The sequence below is a fragment of the Taudactylus pleione genome, unplaced genomic scaffold, assembly GCF_031769625.1.
Source record: "Taudactylus pleione unplaced genomic scaffold, aTauple2 ptg000627l, whole genome shotgun sequence".
Lineage (NCBI taxonomy): Eukaryota > Metazoa > Chordata > Amphibia > Anura > Myobatrachidae > Taudactylus > Taudactylus pleione.
The window spans coordinates 5,322,391-5,349,046 of NW_028285029.1; the positions used below are offsets into that span (position 1 = coordinate 5,322,391).

The 26,656-nt window shown below is 39.1% G+C and overlaps 1 pseudogene; it reads right to left on the reverse strand.

Moving 5' to 3' along the window:
• Positions 1-24,576, reverse strand: part of LOC148479278 (extracellular calcium-sensing receptor-like) — a 61,251-nt pseudogene extending 36,675 nt beyond the window's left edge.
• Positions 24,577-26,656: the final 2,080 nt, after the last annotated feature.

The following is a 26,656-nucleotide window of genomic DNA, read 5'->3' on the forward strand; positions in this document are numbered from 1 at the left end:
TATATGGAGTATGCTGTCAGGGAGTTCAATGCATGGAGGTGGTCCCAGGGATCTGGAGCTCTGGTAGAGTTCCTTCTGGCTATGGGCACTGGATGTGGCCATTGTGGCTTCTGTTTAGCTAGGTGAGTTGCTTTTAGATTCTTGGTGTTGTGGTGGTCTCAGTGGACATGGGGTACTGAAAGGCATCCCTGCCAACCATGGACACTGGGCATCACCATGTTGGTTCTTGTCAGCTGATTATTAAGTGTCCAATGCTAACTAGGCCAGTGTCCAACCGACTGCACACAGGGTATATATTCCTGGTCCTGACAGCAATAGGCAGCCTGAGCTTTGTTGCTGATACTTCTCCTTGGCTCCAGCTCCCATGCTAGTTTTCTTAGATGCTCAGAAGAAATCCACTCCAGCTCCAGTTGCTAAGTCTAGTCCAACTATGGCTTCAGTTGATAAGTTTGGTCCAACTCTGCTCCAGTTGCTAAGTCCGGTCCCACTCCAGCTCCAGTTGCCAAGTCTGGTTCCACTCTGGCTCCATTTGCTAACTTTAGTTCCTGTCAAGTTCCATTTTGGATCTAGTTATATAGAAAGTTCAAATTAATTCCAGCTGCTTTGTGAACTCTCAGCCTGGCTCCACTCCAGATCTCATTTATATTTCAAGTCCTATTCCTTTTCAGCTACTTTGTATGTAGGTAGTTCAATCCTCGGCTGGGTCCACAGGTTACTTAGTGCTGACTGCATTAGCTTACCTATACTATACTACTGCCTACTATTTTTAATCTTTACATCTATGAGCAAGAGTTATATAAAACCTTCTTTATTAAAGACCTCCCAAGCTTCCCTCAAACTGCTATCCAGCTATTCCTTGGGGAAACCAGTGTCCCCAGCCTTGACAGTATAATAGTTACAATTATTGTTTAATAACTGATTTTGTTCATGAAGTTCATGAAAATGTCTATTATAAATAGGATGTGAAAGAGAAAATTTATGGATCCTTTCTATGCTAATGACATCCTAACTGGAGATCTTCTCTAACATTAGGAAACCCTTACTATTATTATTATTATTATTATTATCCTTTATTTATATGGCGCCACAAGGGTTCTGCAGCGCCTGACAAAGTACAGAAACAAATGAGCACACAAGACAACAGCTATTAACAGTACAGACAATGCAGTGCAAGTACATGATTTATATACATTGCTGCATAACACCTAAATAAGCAGCATGGTGTCAGTAATCAGTTTTAGGTGCCATTGTGAATGAAAGTAAAAGTAAGGCAAGAAGAAGCACGTGAGGAAAGAGGGCCCTGCTCGCGAGAGCTTACATTTTGAGGGGAGGGTCAGACAAACAGGGGTGACACAGATGGGCTAGATAGTGAGGAAGGAGCATAGAGTAGTGGGTTAGGATGAGCGCTGGAAAGCATTGAGGAAGAAATGGGTCTTGATGGCCCATTTGAAGATTAAGAGCCAGGAAGCCAAGTGATGAAGGAATTTTGCAGGAGCAGTGGTGTCAGAGGGGTAAATCCAGGGTTTGGTGATGGCTAGGAGAATCCAGGCATTGCAGATGAAGTGCTCATGAACGGAGACCAGTTTATTATAGACAAAACTGGCTTTCCAGAGGGAACAGGAGAGAGGGACAGAGTTAAGAGGTGAGAGGAGAATGAGATTATTAGGGTTGATGCAGTGTGGAGGTGATACTGATCTAGAGAAGGGGAATAAGGAGTGTGGGGTTATGTGGCTGGCTTCTGAATGAGGAAGGGTGACAGCAGGTGGTGGGTCAGGTGGAGGTTTAGTGTGGTGTGGGGGGGGGGGAGGATAGGTAACTTGGAGAAAAGAGAGGGTGCAGGGTTTAGTGGTGGTGCAGCAGGACCATGGTGGAAGAGAAGTGAATAATACTGGAGTTGTGGGAGATGCAGTTGAGAGAATTATATGTGATGAAGAGAGACAGAGGAGGGGGAGAATGTAGAGGGGACTATGGATGGAGAAAAGAGGTGAAAACTGGTGGTAGAGGAGAAAATAATGTAGCGGCTGAGTGAGGGTGGAGTAGAATAAAAGAGACATCGTGTAGATGAGGCGGTTGGGGGTGAAAAAGTCAGTAGTAGTAATGAGTTTGAGATGAGGGAGCAGTACAGGTCAAAGGTCAAAATCAGAAAAAAGAAAGAACAGTGCTGGAAGATGTAAAGGCACAACTACAATAGTAAATTATAACCAAAAAAGGAGAGTAGAGCTGTTAAAGTAGCAAGACTTGAGAATTAGTCTAAAGTATGAATATATATATATATATATATATATATATATATATATAAAGGTATAGGTGTGAAACAATGGTAGATACTACAGTAAAGATAAATTGACAGTGGTATTGGAATGATTTAAACAATGTAGAGAAGAAACGCAAACATACAAGTATTAAATGTTCAGTAAGCAGGTAGTTGCTTGCAATGCTGAAGCAGGGTGTTGTCAAAAGGTGTGTCCAGGTTATAATGGAAGCTGGTTGCTGAGTAGCAGGGTTTCCAGAAGCTCAGAAGATCCTTTGCTTTTTTCCAAGTTATAGAGAGTTCTTTTAAAATATTGTCCTCCTGTCTTCCTCCTGCTTAACTCCTGACTAACTCTTGAAGTTATGCTGTACATGTAGTCCCACTTAGAAAAAACCCACTTTGAAATAAAACCTAGCAGCCTTGTACAAGCCTAAAGCCTTGTGACCTACTGATTATATAGTTAAGCATAACATGTGTAGTCACTGATGACACCCACCCTCATTACCCTCACCCACATCAGATACAAGTCATAAAATTCTAATACAAACAAGCAAGGCCAAAACAGCATCCCATGAAGCTAGGAGATAAGATCTGACTATATAATTAAATTTAAAGTTACTCTGGTGTTTACAGATATTAAATAAAGACAGTATACCCAGCAAATCAGAGAATTCCAAACAGCATTGGTTTTTCTATAATAGGTGCCTGGTGCAAATATATGATTACCCAGCAAATCAGAGAATTCCAAACAGCATTGGTTTTTCTATAATAGGTGCCTGGTGCAAATATATGATTACCCAGCAAATCAGAGAATTCCAAACAGCATTGGTTTTTCTATAATAGGTGCCTGGTGCAAATATATGATTACCCAGCAAATCAGAGAATTCCAAACAGCATTGTTTTTTCTATAATAGGTGCCTGGTGCAAATATATGATTACCCAGCAAATCAGAGAATTCCAAACAGCATTGGTTTTTCTATAATAGGTGCCTGGTGCAAATATATGATTACCCAGCAAATCAGAGAATTCCAAACAGCATTGGTTTTTCTATAATAGGTGCCTGGTGCAAATATATGATTACCTGCAATGAAAGAATGGAAAAATCCGTCAAATCATCATCCATCACTGATCGCAGAGGATATAGCTAGTAAGAACTCCTGACTAACTCTTGAAGTTATGCTGTACATGTAGTCCCACTTAGAAAAAACCCACTTTGAAATAAAACCTAGCAGCCTTGTACAAGCCTAAAGCCTTACTACAATTGCTATTCGTGGTGTTAAATTGTGCTGAGTAGGTTTACATGTAACATTAAAGCACTCAGATTTAATTGTCCTATACCCTTTAAAAAGATAATGCTAAAGTGTTGAAAGTTATGGGGAGATCTTTTATAGCCTATTTGCACAGCTTTTGTGGTATTTATTTGATGGAAAATCACAAAGGCAATTAAAAATGATAGACACAACTCCAGTGACTTACAGTTTCTATTCCACAGACAAAAGTGATTTTTGTTTGAATTCTTCATAAACATATTGTCTTCCACTTTGGCAAAAATGTAAAGTAAAATAACTTTAGGGTGTCATAAAATTAACAAAATATAGTGAAATATACTGTCACAATATCCCTGAATTGCATTTTCAAAAGTAGGCAAGTATGGATTATAAATAGGTCAGCCTGCTCTACTCTCCAATTGTTCTTATATGATTTTTTTTTATTTGTATCAATATATTGTTAATTGTACAATGGTGGTAATTATATGCGATTATAGTAGAGGTATATAGGTTAGACTATGACACTTCAGAGTTACCTTTGATAAAGCTGCCATTTTGGTGCAGTGAAATGCGTTAGCCACTTTATTTTTAATGCTTTATCTGCTGGATGAACTTCTGGCTTGCAGTGCAATACCATGACCCACCTTTGCTTACTTTACACACTATATGCTGCTAGAACAAACTCCTTGGCTCACAGGTGATTTACACATGCATGCTCACCGTACTATTTGAGGATACAGTGTGGATTTACCATCTCAACAGCAGGAGACCATTCCTATATCAGTGCACTGACAGGTAATTGTAAAAACCAACTTGAATATTGACTAATAAAGTAGGAGCAACAGCATTACTGTTTGGGACTTACTACAGCAGGGGGGTATATATAGGAATGGGAGTGGATATCACATCTGCAAAAATATCCAGCGGGGTTGCTTAAATGTTTTATATTGTGTGTATTATTTTTATTGCTTACTAAAAACAAATTTACTAATATTATATTCACTTGTAATTGTGATATTCTGTTACTTCATCATAGCTCTACCACTATTTCCTCTATCAGACACACAGGATGATCACAGAAGTTTACTCTGGGATCTGCTTTCCCTTTCAGCAGACAAGGAAGGGTTGAGCTAGAGTAGAAGAAATAGGGGGGCCCTGCATAACCCCATTTCCACAATTATTATCACAGGGTTCCCTACTGGTAATATTTTACTTTAATAAATTTGAACAGATCACATTTCCCAATAAAATTTTGGGAATTATGATCTTCTTTAGTAAAAAATGTGATAGTGAGGGCTTTTAGGAGTTTTTTACAAAAGCTCCTCCAATTACCCTTTCATACATTTAAGTGATACTAGAATATTGTTACATGGGTGTGAAAGCACCAATTTCACATTATTTTAGTAAAAATAATATTTATAAATGTGACCCTTAGTGATTGTTAGTCTGCTAATGCAACCTAGAACATAACTGCAAATGATACTTTTTTGAATCTGCGGAAATAACTAATGTGCCATTAGTTTTTAATAAACTGTTAAGTTTAACTCTTAAGGTTCCATTTCCTCTTCTTCCAAAGCAGACCACATTGGTATTACAACCAAAATATCCTAAAGATGTCATGACCATTGATATATCTGCTCCTCAATGACCTACTGTATTCATATTTGCACAATATCTCTCATTTCTTCAATTGAAAGCTTGCTGAAAAATGCTCACATCAACAGACCATTCCCATGTGAGTTTACTTATATAAGAAAGAACAATTTTTAACTTTACCTGTTAATGTATTTTTGAATTCATTTTCTTTTCCATAAATATTTCAGTCTGTGTAATGATTGTTTCATGCTAATAATTTTAGTATGTGTGTTACTGTAATCTACATTTGTGCAACCAAGAAGGGGTAATTTATACAACCGCTCCTGTTGACCACAACTTGCATCAACCATTTTTTAGTCATGGTTTAAATTTCTCCTTTGCTTAAAAAAATATTAAGTTACAGTATGTTTTATTGTTACAACCTTGGAAAATCCTACATACCATTACAGTGATACACTTCTCAGTGCCCTTTCTATAAATATAAGTTCCTTTTTGCTTTCCCTTTTTGTTATAATGAATTACTATTCTGGGTGTTTCATTGCAATTGTCATCATACTATATATGCATGATTTAAATTCTACTGCAATAAGTTTTTACTATATATATACATTTTATGGCATTGGGCTTTTTTATCTTGAATGAAATACATAAACCTAGAGCACTTAATTGCTTCCTCATATTTCTTTTTACGGGTGATGATAGAGACCACAGGACTTTTGGAGATGGGCTTTTGTAAACAGCCTTACACTGGCTACAGGAAGTAGATGGAGAATTAGGTACCCCTCCTACAGATGAGTCCTCATACAGCTAGCCTCACTATGCCATTTGTTGTGACACACCATGTACAAGAGAGCAGTGCTACTCTCTCTCTAAATTTATATCTTGTTCACATTGATAAACTCTAGGAAACACCACTCAATCTGTACCCAGGGTCATAATGAGGGTGATGCAACATGGGAGGCAGCACAGGGCACTGCAGGATGGGGGGGGGTCAGTGCTGTTCTGGCTTGTCAATTTTCTGTTTATAATCATCCTTACTTGTAGCTTCTTATTTTTTTCCCCCAGCATCTCCTGGCCCTTTCACTGGCCCCCCAGCTGTAGCATCAGTCCTGATCACTAGTCAGCCCAGGCCAGGGATCCCTGGGGAGTAGGGGACCCCCCAATAAAGGGATCCCCTTCTCCAGGGCACCCCTGGTCTATGCTGATAGCCCGGGGCTATCCCCACCACTCTTGGGCATTGGGTGGCAGGTTGATGGTGTAGGTGTGGTGTAAAATAAGAGAAGTATCAACATTGTTTTTACAGTAGAACTGCAGGTCCCAGCAAGCCTCCCCTGCATGATGGTACTTGGAGTACCACAAGTATCAGCATGCAGGACATTAAGGGCCCGCTGGCACCTGTAGTTCACCTGTAAAGAAATGTCTAAAAAAACACTAAACACTGATAACGTGATCGCTCTAGATTACTTACAGACCTATAACCTTGTTTTAAAGAGTACTGAAATAATTCACACAAATACAGATCCTAAAATAAATGACAATGTTTTACTTAAAAACAGCTTAATCATACATTTATATTCCCAGTGCAGACTTACAACAAAAAAGATATAAGTTAGACCAACAACAGTAGGGAATACTTCTAATATAAATGTGTGACACCCAGTACAGAATACCAGGATATCAGTCAGTCAATACTTCATGCATATGTAATGGCAATGGCACCCCCAACCCCATTCTGTGCTGTCTCCTCTGTTCTCCGACTGCTCCCCCCTACCTCTATCTCTGGTCATAGCTATATCTTAATTTTGTTTATAACTTCAATTAATTAAATTAGTCCAATTTATCCAATTAATATTTGTTTGTACTAGGTCCTCATTGGTCATCTGCTTTGGACATAATTTTGACATAATTCTGTGTTATCTTTCTGTTTCCATGTATGAATCAGACAAGGTCTCATGTAAGAATCAGACATTTAGCCTTCATTTCTGCTGATTGCAGTAAAATGCTATGTCAGGTAGGTCATTTGTTTATATAAAAGCTGAGACTTGCTACTATCAGCTATTCTGTGTGTGTTAAAACTTACATTTAAAATCTATTATTCTTATTGCTAAAACCATGTTTTACCAGTTTAACCTATACATATCTCTACAGTTAATCACACTTGCAGAGGAATAAAACACTAATCTCTACCCACTTGTTAATATATCATTTAACATGCTTTTAGGTAAAATATAAAACAAGATGGCTACTGCATCAGTCACACACTTGCTTACCTTAGGGAGGAAAGGGTAGGCCTTATCCTTTCTAGGCCTGAGGCCATTTGACAAGTGTGGCCTTCCGCAACTCGCACAACAAATATATATATATATATATATATATATATTCTCAATCATTTCTATATACTCTAAATTGCAGTGCAGGAAAATAAAGTAACATAAGCATGCATAAAGAAGTGAATTGTTAAAGGAATATGTACGTCCACATTATTATCATCTCCATCCTCTGAACATTCTACATAACTCCAAAGAAAGTTCATATCTCTCATAAATTGCATTGTCTAATTTCTTTTTAATGCATTGGAAAATATTCTTGAAGCATTTCACTAATATTTAGAAAATCAACAACATTATCAGTACAAAAAATATTAAACTTCCCAATGTGTGCATAATATTGATCAACCAATTTCAAACCCATGCAAACAAGGTACTGGGGTTCAACCATGTGAACCAACTGTCAGGGACCACACCTTCACATTTATTTTATTCAGCATAATTATTTTTAACCCGAATAAATTAATTTAACCTTTCTTTTGTTATTTTTTCTGCATCACAAGAATTTGTGATGTATGTATAACACTTTAACCCATATACCATTTGTAAATTAACACAATATTCTGAAGTTGCAGCTATAAGGTAGTCTGTGCTGCATTCATTTGTTTTTATTGCTTGAAGCTCTCTTTCCACAAATCTAAAACAACACATGGGATTTTCTATCTGGACACAAATTCCTGCAGAATTTCTTTGCTGTGAATGATGCTGTACATGATGTATGATTCCTATGACAATATCTGGATAACTTCATCAGGAGACTGTGAAGTACAGTACTCACAAACAATAAATGGTTAGATAAATGCAAGGTATCCAGGACACATTGAACTTGCTAATGATAATGAGATTAGTTGCAGAAGGGACACGAACATCAGTGATGGTCATCAATTGAATCAACTGAATCAGATTCAGCAGTTCACTTCTGGGGATTGGTCATAAACAAATTGTTGATTAGGATAAGCAAGCATAGATATAGTAGTAAGCTTAAGCATTAAATCCACATCATCAGAGACAACAGTCTATGAGGTACAAATCTTAGAATTGTTAGTTAAAACATGCAAACATAGCTATAGCAATAAGCTCAGGCATTACATCAATATCATAAATCATCAAAGACAGCAGTCTTTGAGGTACACATCTAGAATAAAACAAATTAAAAAGACAAAACAGGAGAAAAAAAACAACATTTAGGTAGAAAGGAGGTAAGAGGGTTTGAGGGAGGAGGACCTGTGAGAACTGAGGGAGAAGGAGGAAAGAGCTGTGAGGGCAGTGGGTGCCGTTGGCTGACTGTCATCCCGCACTGTAGGTGTCATTGTGTAGCTTCTTGTTGCCACAGTGTGAGAGATTACAATTGTTTAACTCTGTTCTTGGCCAATTTGGATAAAATAATTGTTGCTTTAACAGCTTATAAAAAAGATTGGTTAGATGTGCTAAACATTGGGAAAGTCTGGTGACCATTTGGACATATTCACACTTTTAGAACCAAATTTCACACTCTCATCATCATACAATTCTTTCATAATTGCATACATAATTGTCATTCATAATCACATATGCATTTTTTCCCTAGATCCTGCATTGCACTAACCTCATTACCAAGCTGCCAAGCTCTAAACATTGTTTTTTAATTACTTGGTTAACCCCCTGACTCATGGCACTACACTCTGTGCCATTCACAAGAGACCTTTTATTTCTCTGATACAAAATAATACTCCTTTATTTTCCTTTTTATTCCAGTCAGTCTCCTGACCTCTAAATGGGAATACTCTTTCCAGTCTCAAAGAAACATTATACTTACAATGAGAAACATAACATTCTTTCTAAGCATAAGTTTTTAGTGGGATACTAAACAATTATGTGGTAATATACCCTTGTATCATTTGCCATTTCACCAAACGAATTCACACAGCTTGCCCCTGTACTCTGTAGCGTTATTGCAGGCCACAATTAGCTACCTCAGCACTTTCAAATTACTTGCTCATACCCTCTATTTCACTTACATAAACTCTCGTCAATCCCATACAATTACTTATACAGTGTTACCCTTTAAAAAAACAACTGAGAATAACCTTTTTTTCACTTAAAAATTGTGACACGTCTGTCATAATGAAAACCCCAAAAAAACCTACCCCGTGTTACCTGTCTTTGTTATCAGATCAACAATTTCCCTTTGCTTTCTGTCCATTGTTATCAGACCAGCAACTTTACACCACCTATTACTAAAACCTACCCTGAGTTACCAGTCTTCATTGTCAGATCAACACTTTCCATGCGCTATCTGTCCGTCATTATCAGATCAACACCAAAATTATCTTGTTATCAGATATCTGCTGATCCTTTTCACAGTATCGACCATGTGGATTTTTCCCTTTGACTATGATATTACCCCTGCAACTCACATAACCAGATTCACGTCTCTCTACACATACTTCTCATAAAAGACATTAAAGAAATCAAAAAATACCTATGTCACCAATGCCCATCACCCTAACCCCTAAATAATTACTTATATTTCAATCTATAAGCAACAAAAAACCTAAACAATTTATCTGTCACAAAAAAACAATATTTCAATTTATTTCCATTAATTAGTGGAAAAACAAAATCAACTTCCAAAAAAGTTATTGAACTTAAAACATCAGAATTCTTGAGTAAACAACTCAGTATTACATATATCATAAAATATCAGCAGACATTGATCTATGTTAATCAGACCATCCGCTAAATCTAACACAGCAAAATACAAATAATTAAAACACATTTAACACTTCGCCCAACAAGGGGTTTCTACCAACAGAGAGAAAGGTAGGAGAAGGAAAGGTGAGAGAATGTATGTGCAACCTTATTTTGATGGATTACTCACACGTGTTACATACACTGCTATCTATGGGCTAGTAGTGTGTGTGTGTGTGTTTTCCACTAGTGACAGACGACCTCTTCTAATCCTATGTCTGAGTGGCAGCCAGAAGTGATACTCAAGTAGGATTCTTACCAGAAGCTACTGCCATAAAGGTCAGTCACAAACATGCACACATCTCTCAAACACAAATCAAAAACTTTGGTTTGCACAATTTTTTTTTCTGAGAATGAGCAGAAAAAGAAACAGAATATATCAATGCAATTCCTTGATACTTACAAGTTCAAGACACTTTACTCACAAGAAATTATTATAACAAAAAGTCTGTCCAATATCTGACAGATAATGCAATACCTCAACCATCCATTAATAATTTCAGAAATCAATGTATCAACAAAAGAATAATTTAAAGACAATCTCTCAATTAGCAAATTTAAAGAATACCAATTTTTATACACATCTCTATTTAAGGAGGGAGGAAAAGAAAAGCCACAGAACAAGAATAAAGTTTGTCATATACCAACATGCTGCCCAGAGTATCAAAACAAAAAAGGGAGGAAGAAGCAGGCAGAGGTGGAGCAGGAGAAAAAACACTCAGAACCCACAGCACAAATTTTTACACAAAAGCTTATACTTAATTATAATTTATAAGCGAAAAACTTCAAACTAGAATGAAAAAATCCAGAACTCTCAATTAACACAAGCAAAGTTTAACTTACTACTCCATCAGAGACCGAGAGAGGAGGGGGAGGAAAAAACAATACCGCACTAAAAAAATTAATTTATGAGTAAAATAGCATACCACCTGCAGACTCTCTCTCTCTCCCTCCCTCAATCACTGAAATATAGTGGGCGATAACTGTGTTGAGATCTTGCTGGGGCCTCCATGATTGATAACGCAATAGATCTGGATTACTTAAAAACCTATAACCTTTTTATAAAGAGTACAGAAATAATTCACACAAATACAGATTCTAAAATAAATAACAATGCTTTTACTTAAAAACAGCTTAATCATACATTTATTTTGCCAGTGCATACTTACAACAACAAAAAAAATATTAGACCAACAGCAGTAGGGAATATTTCTAAAATAAATTTGTGACACCAATTACTGAATAGCAGGATAGCAGTCAGTCAATACTTCATACATATATAATGGCAACGGCAACCCCGAACCCCATTCTGTGCTCTCTCCTCTGTTCTCCGACTGCTCCCCACTCCCTCCCTCTGGTCATATTTATATCTTAATTTTATTTATACCTTCAATTAATTCAATTAGTTCAATTAATACAATTAATTTCCTATGTAAGATTCAGACATGGTCTCATGTAAGAATCAGACATTTTGCCTTCATTTCTGCTTATTGCAATAAAATGCTGTCAGTTAGGTCATTTGTTTATATAAAAGCTGGGACCTGCTAATGTCAGATGTTCTGTGTGTGTTAAAACTTACATTTTATAACTATTCTGCTTATTGCTAAAACAATGTATATAGCAGTTGAACCTAAACATATATCTGCAGTTAATCACACCTGCAGATGAATAAAACACTAATCTCTACACACTTGTTAATACATCATTTAACATGCTTTTAGCTACAATATTAAACAAGATGGCTGCTGCATCAGACACACACTTGCTTACTTTATAGAGTAAAGGGTAGGCCTTATCCTCTCTAGGCCTGAGGCCATTCGACAAGTGTGGCCTTCCGCAACTCACACAACATATTTATAAATTCTCAATCATTTCTATATACTCTAAATTGCAGTGCAGGAAAATAAAGTAACATAAGCATGTTATGCTGAAGGAATATGTATGTCCAAATATTCCTGTTTTATCAAAACACACACCATGAAAGTACAGTTTTATTACATAAATACACACACACACACACACACAGACATACTCAACTATATTACTAGAAGTGGTCCCCCTGTCCAAAGTAGGCATCCATGGTCTTCTTAAAACAAAAAAATGAAAATCACGATCTACGCCCTGAAGAGGGGGACCATTCTATTGGGGGGTCCCCAACTCCCCAGGGTGCCCTGGCCTGGGATGACAAGAGTTCAGGACTGTTGCTGCCATTGGGGGGCCTGGTGAAAGGGCTACCCTGGCTGTGGCATCAGCCCCCCCGCTAGAAAGGGTCCAGTGCTGGTTTTTATTATAGGGGGACCCTTATGCAATTTTTCCCCTTATAATTAAAACCAGGACTGGCCCTGCAGTCTGGTGCTGGTACCTAAATTATGGTGGAACCCTACTCATTTTGTTCCCCATTATTTTAGGCACCAGGACAGGTTGACATGTCTGGGGCTTGTTAGGCTATTGGGGCGGACCTTACAAGTTTTTTTCTAAATTAAGCCTTACAACACACTTCCCATTAATAAACATACATAAATCACTCAGATTTGTGAATGTTGAATGGCAACTCACAGCTCAGGAGGTGGTGCATTAAAAACAACTCCTGAGTCCCTGATTTGAGTGGAAAATGGCCAACTTTAGCAAAACGAATAATGGTAAATTGACAATTTGGATGAAATAAGTTAAAAGTACTTACGAATTTAGCCGATGGTGATATAATTTATATTGTTCAAAATGGCCAAATTTGCAGCATTAAACCACCCGATTTCAACACCAAAACAAACACAAATCACTCTACTTTAATGATAGTAATTTCCTGATTTGCAAAAAAGTGATATTGTCACCCAAAAATGCAAATCGGGACCAACACAAATCTTAGTAAATATACCCCGTAGAAAGACAGGAGAAAGTGTGTTTGACGCCAGCAGCATGTCTTCCAGGACACTACTGTAGCTAGGCAGCAGAGAAGGATGGAGGAGCAGGGGGAGAAGGTTGTTGTGGGCCACCCTTGCAGGTAGGAGGATGAGGGAGGTAGTGAGGTGCCGGAGGTGGAGGTGGTCAAATAGGAGGAGAAGGATGAGGTGGAAGAAGCTGATGCACCATTGCCAGGGAAAACCTGCACTGGCAGAAATGTCAAAGTAACCTATGAGAATTTTGTACTAGTGTGTGCAATGGTGAGAGTTTTCCCACCACCTTTTAAGGGACTCCCCTGGCCCAAAGGAAACAGATGTGGGAGGACTTCATTGACTCTGTGAACATAGTAAGCTCAATCTAGCATGATTTTGCCAATGTTATGAACATATTTTACAATGTAAAGCATGTATTAAAGCTGAATTTGGCAGATGAACAGGAACAGGCCAACAGGACAGGGGGTGGCAGACAAATATTAACCCACTTTACATCATATGTGGAAGAACTCAATCAGATTATTCAAACTGAAGTCCTCCCAGTGGTTCACATAGAGGACACAGACTTACCTCCAACCCAGGACCAATCAGTTTAGTAAACAATTTTAATACCACATTATCTATAACTTATAAATTCAGTTTGTGCTGCAAATATACCAGGCCTCACCAATATGCACACCTCCTGCTGTTGTTAAACAACATATCCCAGCATATTAAGACAACCTTTCACCATTGACTTTGGTTTGCACTGTCACGGCATGTTTGTGAGGTTTTGTTTGAAGTGGTTGCAGGTTAAATCAGAAAAATTGGGAACACTAAAATATAGTTTGTAGATTAGTATGCAACAGAAATACATTCATTATGTCACTTAACAGTAATGAGGGTAGTATCATGACATGTATTCACATATCTGTAACACCATGTAATGTGGCCTAAATAATACCAATGATTTCTCGGCAAAATATTTATTTCATATTAATGTACTTTTGCCACATACAAATTCTTTATGAAAACATTTGTGGTTTAGCCAGGATATAATGGGTTTAAATATTAGGCACTGTTAAATGTTTTTTTAATTATGATTTTGTACCAAATCTTTAAAAATATTTCCATCACAGCCACATCCACCAAGTCCAGCTCCACCAAAGCTAGCTCCATCAACACCAGTTGTCCAACTTGATGACCCTGATCAATAGGACATCATAATATAGCCTGTGGATAGCCTGTGGAAGACAATAGGGATGTGGTAACTGTGGCACTCAGTAATTACAACACACATCACCACAGCTCACACCCACACCATAGAATGCACCAACTGTGGAGGAATTGTCACATTCCAAAATACAAAAGTGGCATTTATAAAAAAAGCAGATGGAACAAATGGATAGCATTAGTCATCAACTGTGTAGAATCTCAAATGCCAACAGAGTCGCTCAGGATATTAGGATTAGAATGGTCAGTAATATAGATTTGTCCCTGGTTGTAGATTACACCGTGAATTAGTTGGTCAAAGAGCTGCATTTAAGGCACCATCAGTATCCACAGTAAGCAGTGTGCCACCATCCTCAGTGTCTGACACACCTACTACTTCCTCCCAGCGTAGGCTGAATAGTCCTGGAGGCCTAGGTAAAGATCAAGGTAGGGGGTGTGGAGCCTCTGGGACAAAAACAAAAATATGTAAAATTGTATGTCATCAATTGTTATAGCTATGTGGCTGACACAAATATTTTGAATGTCACATGTTTCTAAAGACATTGCTTGTCACAGTAAAAACTTTAAATCTATGTTATGTGCTTTTTTAAACAGATTCATAACAGTATATTGTGTGCAGTCAAAAACACAAAAAGTTAACATTGATATTTTTTTACTATGTTTTAAAAGTGATTATGTTATAAGGACCTTATACAGGTTGGATTGCACAGCTGCATTTGAACGCAGCGGGTCAATGTTTGTGCTTTGTGCATGCATATGCACTGCAGTGCATGAACCAGCCTTTGCAATTGGGAAGTGATTGCAGTGAACACGCAGTCCCATCTCATAGCGATTGACATGAGTTGACCATTTGGGGGTGGAGAGGAGGGGTGGTTGGCAGAAAGTAGACATGCCTTTGCATTTGAATGCCATTACAGGGGCATGCATAATTAAGCCCCCTCAATTGCATACACTGGCAGAGGTATAAATGGCGACAAGAAGATTAGCAGTTTGTGAGGTGGGTTCAGGTCAACCACAACTGTGCATATGGTTCCGATGTTATTCAATGTTACTGATGTTTTTCACTGACTTGTGGATGCATGTCATGGGAAGTGGGCAGCTTTATACAGTGATGAGATTATTGGTATAGTGCTGAAGTTGCCGTATGATTGCATTCATTAGCATATTTTCACAGCTAGTGGGTGCATGCAAACGTACCCATGTGATCCGTGCTAAATCAGGGCCTAAGTACCAAAGATTAGTGGGTTGCACATATATTACACCAAACAAAACACATATGTACAGTAGTTTGCTTTTTGTGTTAAACAGCACTTACCAAACATTCACTGACCTCAAAACTTAAGCAAGTACATCTCAAGGCCCTTCTAAAAATGACCCTATAATGACAGTATATTTTAAAAGTAGTACTTATTAATATGCACTAATAAACATATGTCTCTATATTGATATTTACTAAATTCTCACTTACTTGAGATATTCTTGTGAAATATTGTCCTGCTGATATCATTCCCCACCTCTGTAGTGCCCACGTCCTCTGATGGGATAGGATTTGGCTCCTCCACAACTGCTTCAATTTCAACAAGGTCCTCATGCCCTTGACCTAGGGCAAAGTTATGGAGCATGCAGCATGTCTAGATTATATCTCCTACTTTCCAGGCATCAAAAAATATGGACTCCATATGACCATTTCAAACAATACAACAGGCTCTTGAGCATGCCAAATGTCCCCTCGATGACTTTGTGGGTGGCAATGTTTGCGGTATTGTACCGGAGCTGAGAAGAGCCTTGTGGTATCGATAGAGGTATCATGAGCCAAGTTTGACACCCATATCCTAAGTTAACTGTATTTTTGAAGGGATTGTAAATGAAAAACAAAATACTGTCCAATCAATAAAAAGCACTATAATAACTTCTATAGCACATGTGGTTAATTTAAAGGATAAGTAGCATTTGCAGTTGCAGATTTTTTAAAGTTGCAGTACTGCATATTTTGTGGTATTAAATATGCTTACAAAACTACCTACACTTATATGGGGTAATTACATTTGCTCAACATTAAAAGGGCAGATTCAATTTGGGGCGAGAATATCAAAAATCCGGCACCTGCGATGTTTTCCTGCAGGTGCTGGATTTTTGCTATTCAATTAGGTGCATGTTTTTTTTTTATTTTGAGCCCCGGGAGGTTTTTATTCTCGCACCTCTAGAGCAAGTGTGATTTTTTCTAAAATCGTAAATTTTAGGAAAAATCAGTGGGACTTGCTCTGGGACCCCAGCAGCACCCTCCCTGAGGACTAAGGGCCTGATTCAGACCAGTTGCAAGCGCTGAGCGCTCACAACCGGGTCGATGGTGGCCCACAGCGCATGCGCACGACGGAGCCGACTCTGTTGTGCGCTTGCGCGAGACCCGGCTAGCGATGGGCAATCTGTTGCTCCAGGTCTCGCACCAAAGGGGGCTTGCTGTCGATGTTGAGTGACAGCTCGCCCCCTTTGGTGGGTGGGCTGGGGGGGTAGCTGCCAAAATGGAGGCATTCCCATGAGAACGCCTACCGTTTGGGGACTGCCCCACTGACATCACAAGTGATGTCAGTGGGAGAGCTTTCGGCTCTTTTTGAGCCGAAAGCTCTCTGGGGCTTGCGGCCAGGAGACCCTACTACATGGGTCTCGTCGCAAGCCCAATGGTTGCGATGGTCTTGACCATCGCAACTATCATCCTGGCCGCTTGCATTAGCTGTGGGTGGTTACCCACAGCTATGCGAGAGGCCAAGAGGCCGCTCCAAAAAAAAAAATGCCCGGCCCTGATTCAGAGCGAACACTCTGTCAGAGCGACCAGGTCTGAATCAGGCCCTAAATAAGTAATTTGAAGATTCCAATTAGCTTAATTATTCCACAATTATTTACCTTCTGCAGTGCTGTATTCTGCATCCAATGTCGGAAGCCATGTCTTCTGCAGCAGGGTGAGTATGTCAGAATGTGTGAGTGTTTGTAAGTGTGTATAGGTAAGTGTCTGTGTATGAGTGTTGTATGTGTGCTACCCCCGGTGTGTTTGGCCCTCCAGTGTCTATGTGCCCTTCCAGAATGGGTGCTGATAGAACTACATCTCCCAGCAGCCCTTGCCCTTCCCAACAGCCCCTGGAGCCTTCCAGAAGCTTCTGGGACTCCCAACAGCCCCCTCTCCAGTGAGAAGATAGAGGGGAGGCCACCAGAAGCCACAAAGACCACCAGAGACCCTCGAGGCAGGTGAATAGTTTTCAGAGCTAAAAACCTAATGACCCCTTTTTTTAATTGGATGCTGTGTAATTTCTAGGTATTCCTCACAAAACCTCATGCCCAATTGAATATGTCCCATAGTGTGTTAGCCATTAAACTCATGCTTGTTCATATCTGTACATAAAGAAAGTAAAAGACACATGATACAGTAAAAATAAATGTTTTGGGGATACAGCAAGTGCAACATACCAAGTAGCCAGCCCTCCAGCATGTGTCCTTCTTCAAACTTCTCCCACAGGAATGACTGGCACAGGATATAGGCATCATGGCAAGACCCGAGGTAACCTGTAACCACAGGTTAGTGTTGCGGACCACCTGCACATTGAGGTAGTGGTAACCATGTCTATTTACATAGACATATCACCTCATGTGAGGTGATCTGATCCCAATGTGGGTGCAGTCTATACTGACTGAAATGAGCCTGTGGCAAAAAAAAGTGCAGGGCACAAATTAATGTATGCAGCCCAGACACTGCATAGTTGCTACTAGCCAGAGGCTCCAAATCATCTCTCATCTGCTCATATAAGTTCAGGATGTTTGTCTGGGGTTCAACCTAAAAAGCTCAACCACCTCCTGATCTGAGAGAGAGTCCAGGTCCACTCTGGCATGATAGCCTAATAGGTACCTGGATCTGGTGCTACTCCTGCCCCCACCTCCTGCACATCTCTTACAAACTAAGTACTCCAGACACATACAGCTCAAAACTGCTCTGTGAAAACGCCATTGCTACAATCCACACAGGTGCAATTACTGTGGGTGTGATATATATAGTGTTGTAATTGCCCATTAGTGTGTTCTCCTGTGCAAATCAGCCTCACATGTTGATTTACAGTCAACTGAACCTCTTGTATTGTTTTGCGATTCTTGGTAAGGTTTCGGGTGCAAGTTAATAACTTGCACTCTATTACATTGCTGAGTTATATATTGTAAATTGGAATATATTTGAAAGCAATTTTGATACTCATGAGTTGTGGGATTGTGGGAAACATGTGAGTTTATATGATCTTGCACCCTATTTCATTTGCGAGTTTACCAAAAACTTGCGGCTTATTACATTTACTCCTGTATTTGGCAGTGACACCTGGGTAACAATGGTATAATGGGATCTGTACCCTTTCATCATACAGGACAAATCTCATTTGTCATGGCCCTTCCCCATGAGGCCACCCCTCTATTTTAGGCATTATTATGATGTCCCTATTTGAATACTTGTGTATGTGGGGGGAGGCGCCAATGCTATTTCTGGCCCAGGCACAATATAGTCTAGGTACAGCTCTGTCTGTGCCAGAAACACCAAACTGTGACTTTCAATGAACTGGAATTAGTTTTAAATATGCACAAAGTCACAAATCAAGCACAATGATACTTGCACACAAATGTACAAGTGTTTCATATAAATGTAATCAGTGCAGTATTGCACAGTGGTTTTGTCACATGCATCTAAGGTGCACCTTCAAGCAATAAAAAATAGAGGGGTAAATTATGTTTATCACAAGCCAAGTCACACAGGACCTTGCACCCCCAGAAGAGGTGCTGTTTGGAATGACTGCAGCAATACTCTGAGGACACATCTGTAGTCTTCAGCATTCCCCTATGTTCTATTGTTTATTCCTGTGCGTGACCCTGACTTATTCCTGACCTCTCACTAGTTTTATCCCTTGGCTCTAATCTGTACTGCTCATTTTTTTTCTTGGCTTGTGACCTGACCTTCCTTTTGATAGATCATTTTGAATTTAGCATTTATTTTCCATTACCAGATCCAAGTCCTGATATAGCAGCAGATGCAATACCGATTTTTAAGCAAATTGTTATAGAGTACACACATCTCAAAGTGAGTGGCAGGTTGCCAGCATTTGTGGGAGGTAACGAGGGTGTGTGGTGGGGGGGTTAAGCAAATGCAATTGTATCTGAGCATTCAAACACTCTTTCATGGGAGTGCATAAATTAGCTATTGCAATCGCCTTTGCAGCATAGGGTCTCTGGGCCTGATTCAGACCCACTCGCGAGCGCTGACCATCAAGACCATCGCGACCATCTTCCTGGCTGCTCGCTATAGCTGTGGGTGGTCATCCACAGCTATACGAGTGGCCAGAAGGCCACTCTAAAAATCAAGAAGGACTGCCATGATTCAGAGCGAGTGCTCTGTCAGAGCGTCCGGCTCTGAATCAGGGCCTCTGTTCATTTTTGCAGCTAGTCAGACCTGCCGCAAGAGCTGGATGTGCATTGATGATACTGATATTTATCATTGTGAACATCATCAGATGGATATGAGTAGGCAGTTGGGTGTCCATATGTTCGGGTAAGTTTTGGAAAGCATAAGCATATTTTTGCAGCTTTGTTCCATGTGTAATCACAGATGTCATTGCAATAACATATGTTGCTAAATCAGGCACCCAGTTTGCTGACTACTCTTTGCTATCCTGCTTGGAACCAACTTTGGCAGTAGCATCCTGCGTATTGGGTGAAGCAAAGTAAATTGCTACTTGTGTGGGTCCCTGGTGAAACCCTCCAGTATTTTGGACTCCGTAACCCTGTTTTTGATTGTACCAATCTTAGTAGTTCACTACATTCAACATTTTAGTCCATAATAAAGACAAGGGAGGGAACTGCACATCGTGGGTTTAGCCTGAACAATTCAGCAAGCATTGGGAGAGAATGACAGGCACAGCAGGTGTGGAGAATAAAGGAGTGGTTGAGTTTGGAGTTGTTAATGTAATTAGAAAAGTGATGACATTTTGTTAATGGCTTTATATGCTAGTTGAAATATTTTTTATTGCATTGATAACCAATGTAAGTGCAACTATACAAATCTGTATAATGGAATATTTTACAATGAAAATTAGTAAAGAGTCTACATGTAAAATATAGAACAGCCAGGAAATCTGGTAAAAGGAATCTCAGTAGAAAAGGAAATGCAATAGTCAATGAAGAAGCTTGACATGGAGTAACCATAATAAAATGTATCTCACTTAATTTCACACATTACTAAATAATTAATAGTAGTTGTTCCTCTGGTCTGGTGTTATTATACAAAAACTGCATTGCATAGGTATATGTAAATTACATGACTTCTATAGTTTTCAAACAATTGAGATCCACACTATAATCCCACACAGGACCACAGTATCACATAATGACCTGCTTAAAATCAGAGACATCCCTATATTTTTAAAGTATGTTACTTACCCTAGACACACTGATTTTTTTTTTTCATAATCATCATGAAAAGATGTAACCCAGTTATGGCATGTAATTATTCCACCTATAATGATGTGTCCATCTTTAAAATATGTATTTTCAAATATATATTTACTTTTCAGAGAAAGATGACATCCAGGTGATGGGGTCTGAGCCTCAGATGAGTAGAGCATGATGCTAAGGACACACAGCCAGATCATTTTATATGGAAACATGAAATATAATATTGAATGGTAGAAATGTAGTTTTAATATTGTCCTCTTCCTTAAATTGCCTCATTAACAGCTGCATAATTGTAATAAAAAATAGATAACACTCAGGAAACTAAATTTGGCCAGTTACATTTACAGTCACTTTGTGTAACAAATGTTGCATATGTATTTAAATATATTTTTCAGATCATAGCACCTTTAATAGACAGAAAGGAAACATTCTATGCATGTACATTACTATAGTTATATTAATATTGCTCATGACCAATGCTGGCACGGTTTTTATACTTGACAATTATGACTTGTATATTTTGTCAAATTAAAAAATGTAAAAAGGAAATACAGATATGTATGTTTGTATATATTGCACAAGCACAGTCATGTTCTTATATTAAGGCAGAATAAAATAATTGAAAGTAAAAAAAAAAATAAACTGACATTTTTTTTCTTCCTCTTCCTGTTAGGACAAAACTGACACTTTTCTGCTTTAGTCTATGAGAGATTTTGAGAGATTTTTGGTGAAGGCAAAACTCAGGGTAGAGGACGAATTCAGACTTGGGGTTTATTTTGTCAGGTAGCTCTTGTTCCAGTTTAAGCCCTTTTGAGTTTAAAGTCCTTGAAAAACTTACAGTTTTTTTAACAATTAGCTAATATATTTCCCATTTTCAGTATAGGAAATTCAATTTGATTCATATATCAAGTAGTTTTCTCCAGGGGTTGTACTGTAAATGGCTTCAGTTCAGAGCAGCAACATGGCTGACTTTTTCCCACATCCAGTTTTTATTCTATAAACTGGAGGGGAATTAAATATATCTAAGTGATAGAGTCAGGGGGATGCTTTGGGGTTGATAGGCTCACATTGTCACTATAACTAGCCCTTTCACCGCTCTCATTAATGAGTTTTATTGTCCACTTCGAGAGGAGGCAGAGGTGACTGTTATAGCATGAGCTCATGGCATCACTATTTTATTCATGGCTGGGAGAGGGAAGTTCAAAGGTGCTTTGTAGTATATATATATATATTATCCTGCTGGCTTGGTTGGGCATGTTACTACCTCACATAACACCAGGGCAGGACACCTAACAAGGCTGACAGCATTACTATTCAACCCCACTGAGCTCATTGTATGGCTCACCACCATCCCCCACCATCATTCACTTCTATTCAGTTGTCACACATGCTGAGTCTGCTATTGACATTTTACACATTCCCTGCTGTAATTTGCACATTAGACATTGTGTTGTACATATTGCAGGGCATCCTGCATCATCATGCTGCCCTGATGCTTACTCATTTCTAACAATATGGCTGCACATTATAGGCCGTATTGTAGGGGCGAGCTGCTGATCCTGGTGCATTGGCAGCACAGGGTGCTCACCAACAACAGTGAAAAACAGTAGATATACACTGATGCTTGCCATGACATACTACATAAGCATATATTTCATCTGTGGAGATTTGTTGCAGCAGGGATAAAGGTCTTTTTCTGGCTGAAAAGCACTAAATGTGTTCTCTGTGTATTATTTGGTCTTGTTAAGTTTGGGTGTGGTCAGTGGTGTCCCTTCCCTTGCTGACACCCAGTGAGGGGAGGGATGCCATGCATGCGGTGAAGTCATGCGCTGCCAAAAAAGGGGTGTAGCCTTGCAGGATGGGGGCATGCCCTCAAAGGTAGGGGCATAGCTGCATGGAAGGGACGTGGCCTCGTAGCTCAATCATAGGCCGGTGGTTATCACTGGGGTGGTGGGGGCTGCTGGAGGTGCGGAGTGCCTGCTCCTTCACTGTTACAAGAGCCAAGTACTGAACTTAATGCTGCCACTGGGTGTGGTATAGATTTATAAGCTCTGGCTGCTAAGGTAAGAGTGTATCTGTGTTAGTCTATATAAGTCCAATTAAAGAAACAGTGCTTTCATTATTGCAGGGTAGTGGAGTGTCATATGAATAAATGTGTTGACTGCAAAGAAAACACAATGTAGTTCAAGTAAACCAGGGAAGTTTGTTGCTCTCCGTATTGTGAACAAACAATTAATTTGCAAGACTGTATAAACCCACTTAAAGGGGAAGTGTTTTGTTGGTGTGTTGTGCCTCTTTAGAAAGTAATAAGCAGTGGCCACTGGCAGCTAGATTATATTAGCATCCACACACTGTCTGTTGGTGTATGATAATTTACATTAGGCCCAATTTTGCTACTTAGTCAACTCAGAGAGCAAGAGGGAGGAAATCCTCCAAGCTAGTGAGCAACAAACTGTTGCATACAGAGCTCATTTAGCTGTGACTGGGTGAATGCAGGACTGTCATGATGCAGAAGATGACCCCATCAGTCTATGTTGAGGCATTTCTGTTGTCCTTTGAAATGATGGCAACTTGGCTTAAATAGCCAATGAAGGAATGGGTGGCACAATTGGCTCCTTATTTCTTGGGTGAAGCACAGCGAGCTTATGTGGAAATGCACAAAGCTCTGATTGCAAATTATCAGCAGTTAAAAGCTGAAATTCTGGTGCAGGTAGGGGTGAAAGGGCCTGGGAAAGAACACTGTTTCTATGAATGGTAATATAGGCCAGGATCTGTAACATGTGCACTGCTAGTCGATCTGGCAAAGTTAAACAAGAGTTATTTAGAGCCTGGACAAATACAAGATATTTCTTTGGAATCCACACAAGTATTCAAAATAATATCCAACATGAAAAAAGACCGAGGGTAAATGTAATAGGTTGCAAATTTGTTAAAAATGCGAGTTAAGCACTAAACTCACATTTTTTATTCACTGGCAAATGTAATAGGGTGCGACTATAGTAAAATCTTTACTATAACTCACAAAAAACATCTTGCATCCAGATGGTTTCCTATTTTCTAGATAGAACTCGGGCAATGTAATAGAGTGTGAATGCTTCACTCGCACATACTACTGCCTAAGAACTTGCAAAAATACAGGTCGTAGTAACACAGAACCATGCACCATGATATATGTGCATATTTCTGTTTATAAATATTTAAATAATTTTGTACTAAAAAAAAAGACATGCACCCCCTCTCCAGAAGCATAACCAGCAACGGGCTCTGTACTGCCTGTCCTGATTCAAAAAATACAGGTGCCAAAATGCATAGGGGGCCACTGGGTAGTGTTGTGTAAAAATCAGAATTGAAAATATTGTTTTTAGCTGTAGTACTAAAGGTCCCTGCAAGCCTCCCCTGTATGCTGGTACTTAAAGAACCACAAGGACCAGCATGCGGGCCATTATGGGCCCACTGGTACCTGTAGTTCCACAGCCAAATAAATACTTAATAAACACAGAACACACACACCATGTCAGTAAAAGTTTATTATAACATACATGCACACTTACACTCTCAAATACTCACCTAGTATCCCTGTTGCCATCATGTCCCCTTGTCCAGTAGGAATCCATAGTGTACCTATAATGAAGAATCCATACTCACCTCTCCTATGCATATATGTCATCTTCAGTCTATGTAGGCATCCAGGGGGTTAAAACAAAAAATGCAAAAACCCAAACCATGCTGCACAGGAGGAAAGGTATGTGTTTACACATACCTTTCTCTGCGCAAGTGACTGGCGCCCACGTGTATCCAGTCATTGCAAGAGCCTCCAGCCAATCAGCTGGCATCTCCATCAGAGCTGCCTACTGATTGGCTGAGTGTGGTCAGCCTGTCTCCACCATAAACTTCAATGGTGTGAAATCTCTATTGAAGTCTCACGGGAACCACTACATTGTATCCAATTTTGTAAAACAAGGTTACTTGAGGAGAACTAATCACACAGATTTGCATAGTTTAGTAGCCTTGAGCTCAAGATTTTGCAGGCTATTACATTTGTGAGTACCAGCACCAACTGGTACCTTCCTACAATGCAAGAAAATGTGAGTTAGATTTTTACTTTAAATTGCGACCTGTTACATTTGGCGCCTTTAGTCAAAAAACAACATCATCTATTATAAATAAATCTTTTATGACACTTCGTTGGTGGTGCTCCCAAAAATTATTTGTGTAAAACACATAGACAATATTTTAGTAAGAAGCAGAAGAACAAACAAGTCTTTCTGGGGCACACTGAGATATATATGAACATATGTAAATAGAAACTGACATTAAACATTACCTTTATTATAGAAACCCCTAATATAAAACAAGAGTAAAACACTAAAGGTGCATACACACACAAAGATTTTTTGAACGATTATCGTTAAACGATATCGTTTAACAATAATCGTTTGAAAAATTTGTTCACTTTCTGAGTCAAACGATGAACGATTATTGTTCATGCGCATTCACATTTGTAGTTTGTAGTTTGTAGTTCAGTCAGACTTGTCAACTCAACGATTTTCATTAAGTTAATATGCAAAAATCGTTTGTAGTTCATAAAAATCGTTCATTACATTTAAATGAACATAGTAAATGAACAACTTTAGTAACCGATTTTTGTTCATATTTTCAAGGTAGAAAATCTTTTACTAAAATCGTTCATTAACTAAATTGTTGTGTGTGTATGCACCTTTAGAGGTAAATTTACTAAGAATCATTTTTGGTCGAGTTTTGCCAATTTTAAACTCAAATTGACATGCTGAAACTAAAACACTTAAATTAACAAGAATCATGTTTTGCTGAGAGTGTGTTTTCCAATGGTGTATTTTATTGAGATTTTTCACCTGAGTTTGCAGTGTCTGATTGCAACAAAACACTCCCGAACAAACAGCCTCCACATATCAGTGAGATATGTGAAGGCTACTTGTGTGTTTAAGTAAAAAAAAGGGTTATTTGAAAAAAAAATTCGTAGGTTCTACCTTAATAGAGCACAACCTACCCCGGTCCTAGTTCCTAAAAATACAGGGAAAAATATGAGTAGGGTTCCTCCATATTTTAGAACCCAGCACTGGGCTGCTAAGCATGTCCAGGTTTTAAAAAGTTGGGGAAAACATTGCGTAGGGGTCCCCTTATTTTGAAAACCAGCACTGAGCTCAATTCCTGCCAGGGTATAATGCCGCACCCAGGGAAACCTTTCACCAGGTTATCTCGACCAAAGCATTATCACCCCAAGCCAGTCAGCCCAAGCCAAGGCTCTTAGGGGAGGTGGGGACTCCCCCCAATAAAGGGGTCCACCCTTTAATGTGCACCACAGGCATACACTGAAGCCTGGGGCTCCTCCCCGAACCCCTGGGCTGTGGGTGCAAGGGTAATAGTTTTGCAAATAGTATTAAAGTATTGTTTTTTTAAAGTGGAATTACTATGCCAGAAGGTGGCCGGCACCCATACCCCAGCTGTAAAAAAATTGTTAAAAAACCACAAGACACACACTGTAGATTGTACAATTTATTACATACCTACCACACTCACACATACTTACCTGCTGCTAGCTGTTTGGATGTAGAATTCCAATGGGTTGCCTGTAAAAAAAAGCTATACTCACCTACCTCTTGGCATAGATTTGGTCCTCTTCTCCATGAAGCATCCAATGGTTCTTGGCAAAATAAAAAAACAAGTGACCAATTCCACCTCAGACAAGTATAGGTATATGTGTTATCACATATATTTATACAATGTGGAATGATAGAAGATGTTACTCTTCTTAAACTCTCATGGTCTGCAAGCCAATCAGAGGCCACTCTCCATATACCAGCTACTGATTGGCTGTGACTAATGTGCCTGTCATTTTTCATGTAATCAAAGTGACTATTCCTTACATTGAGTGTT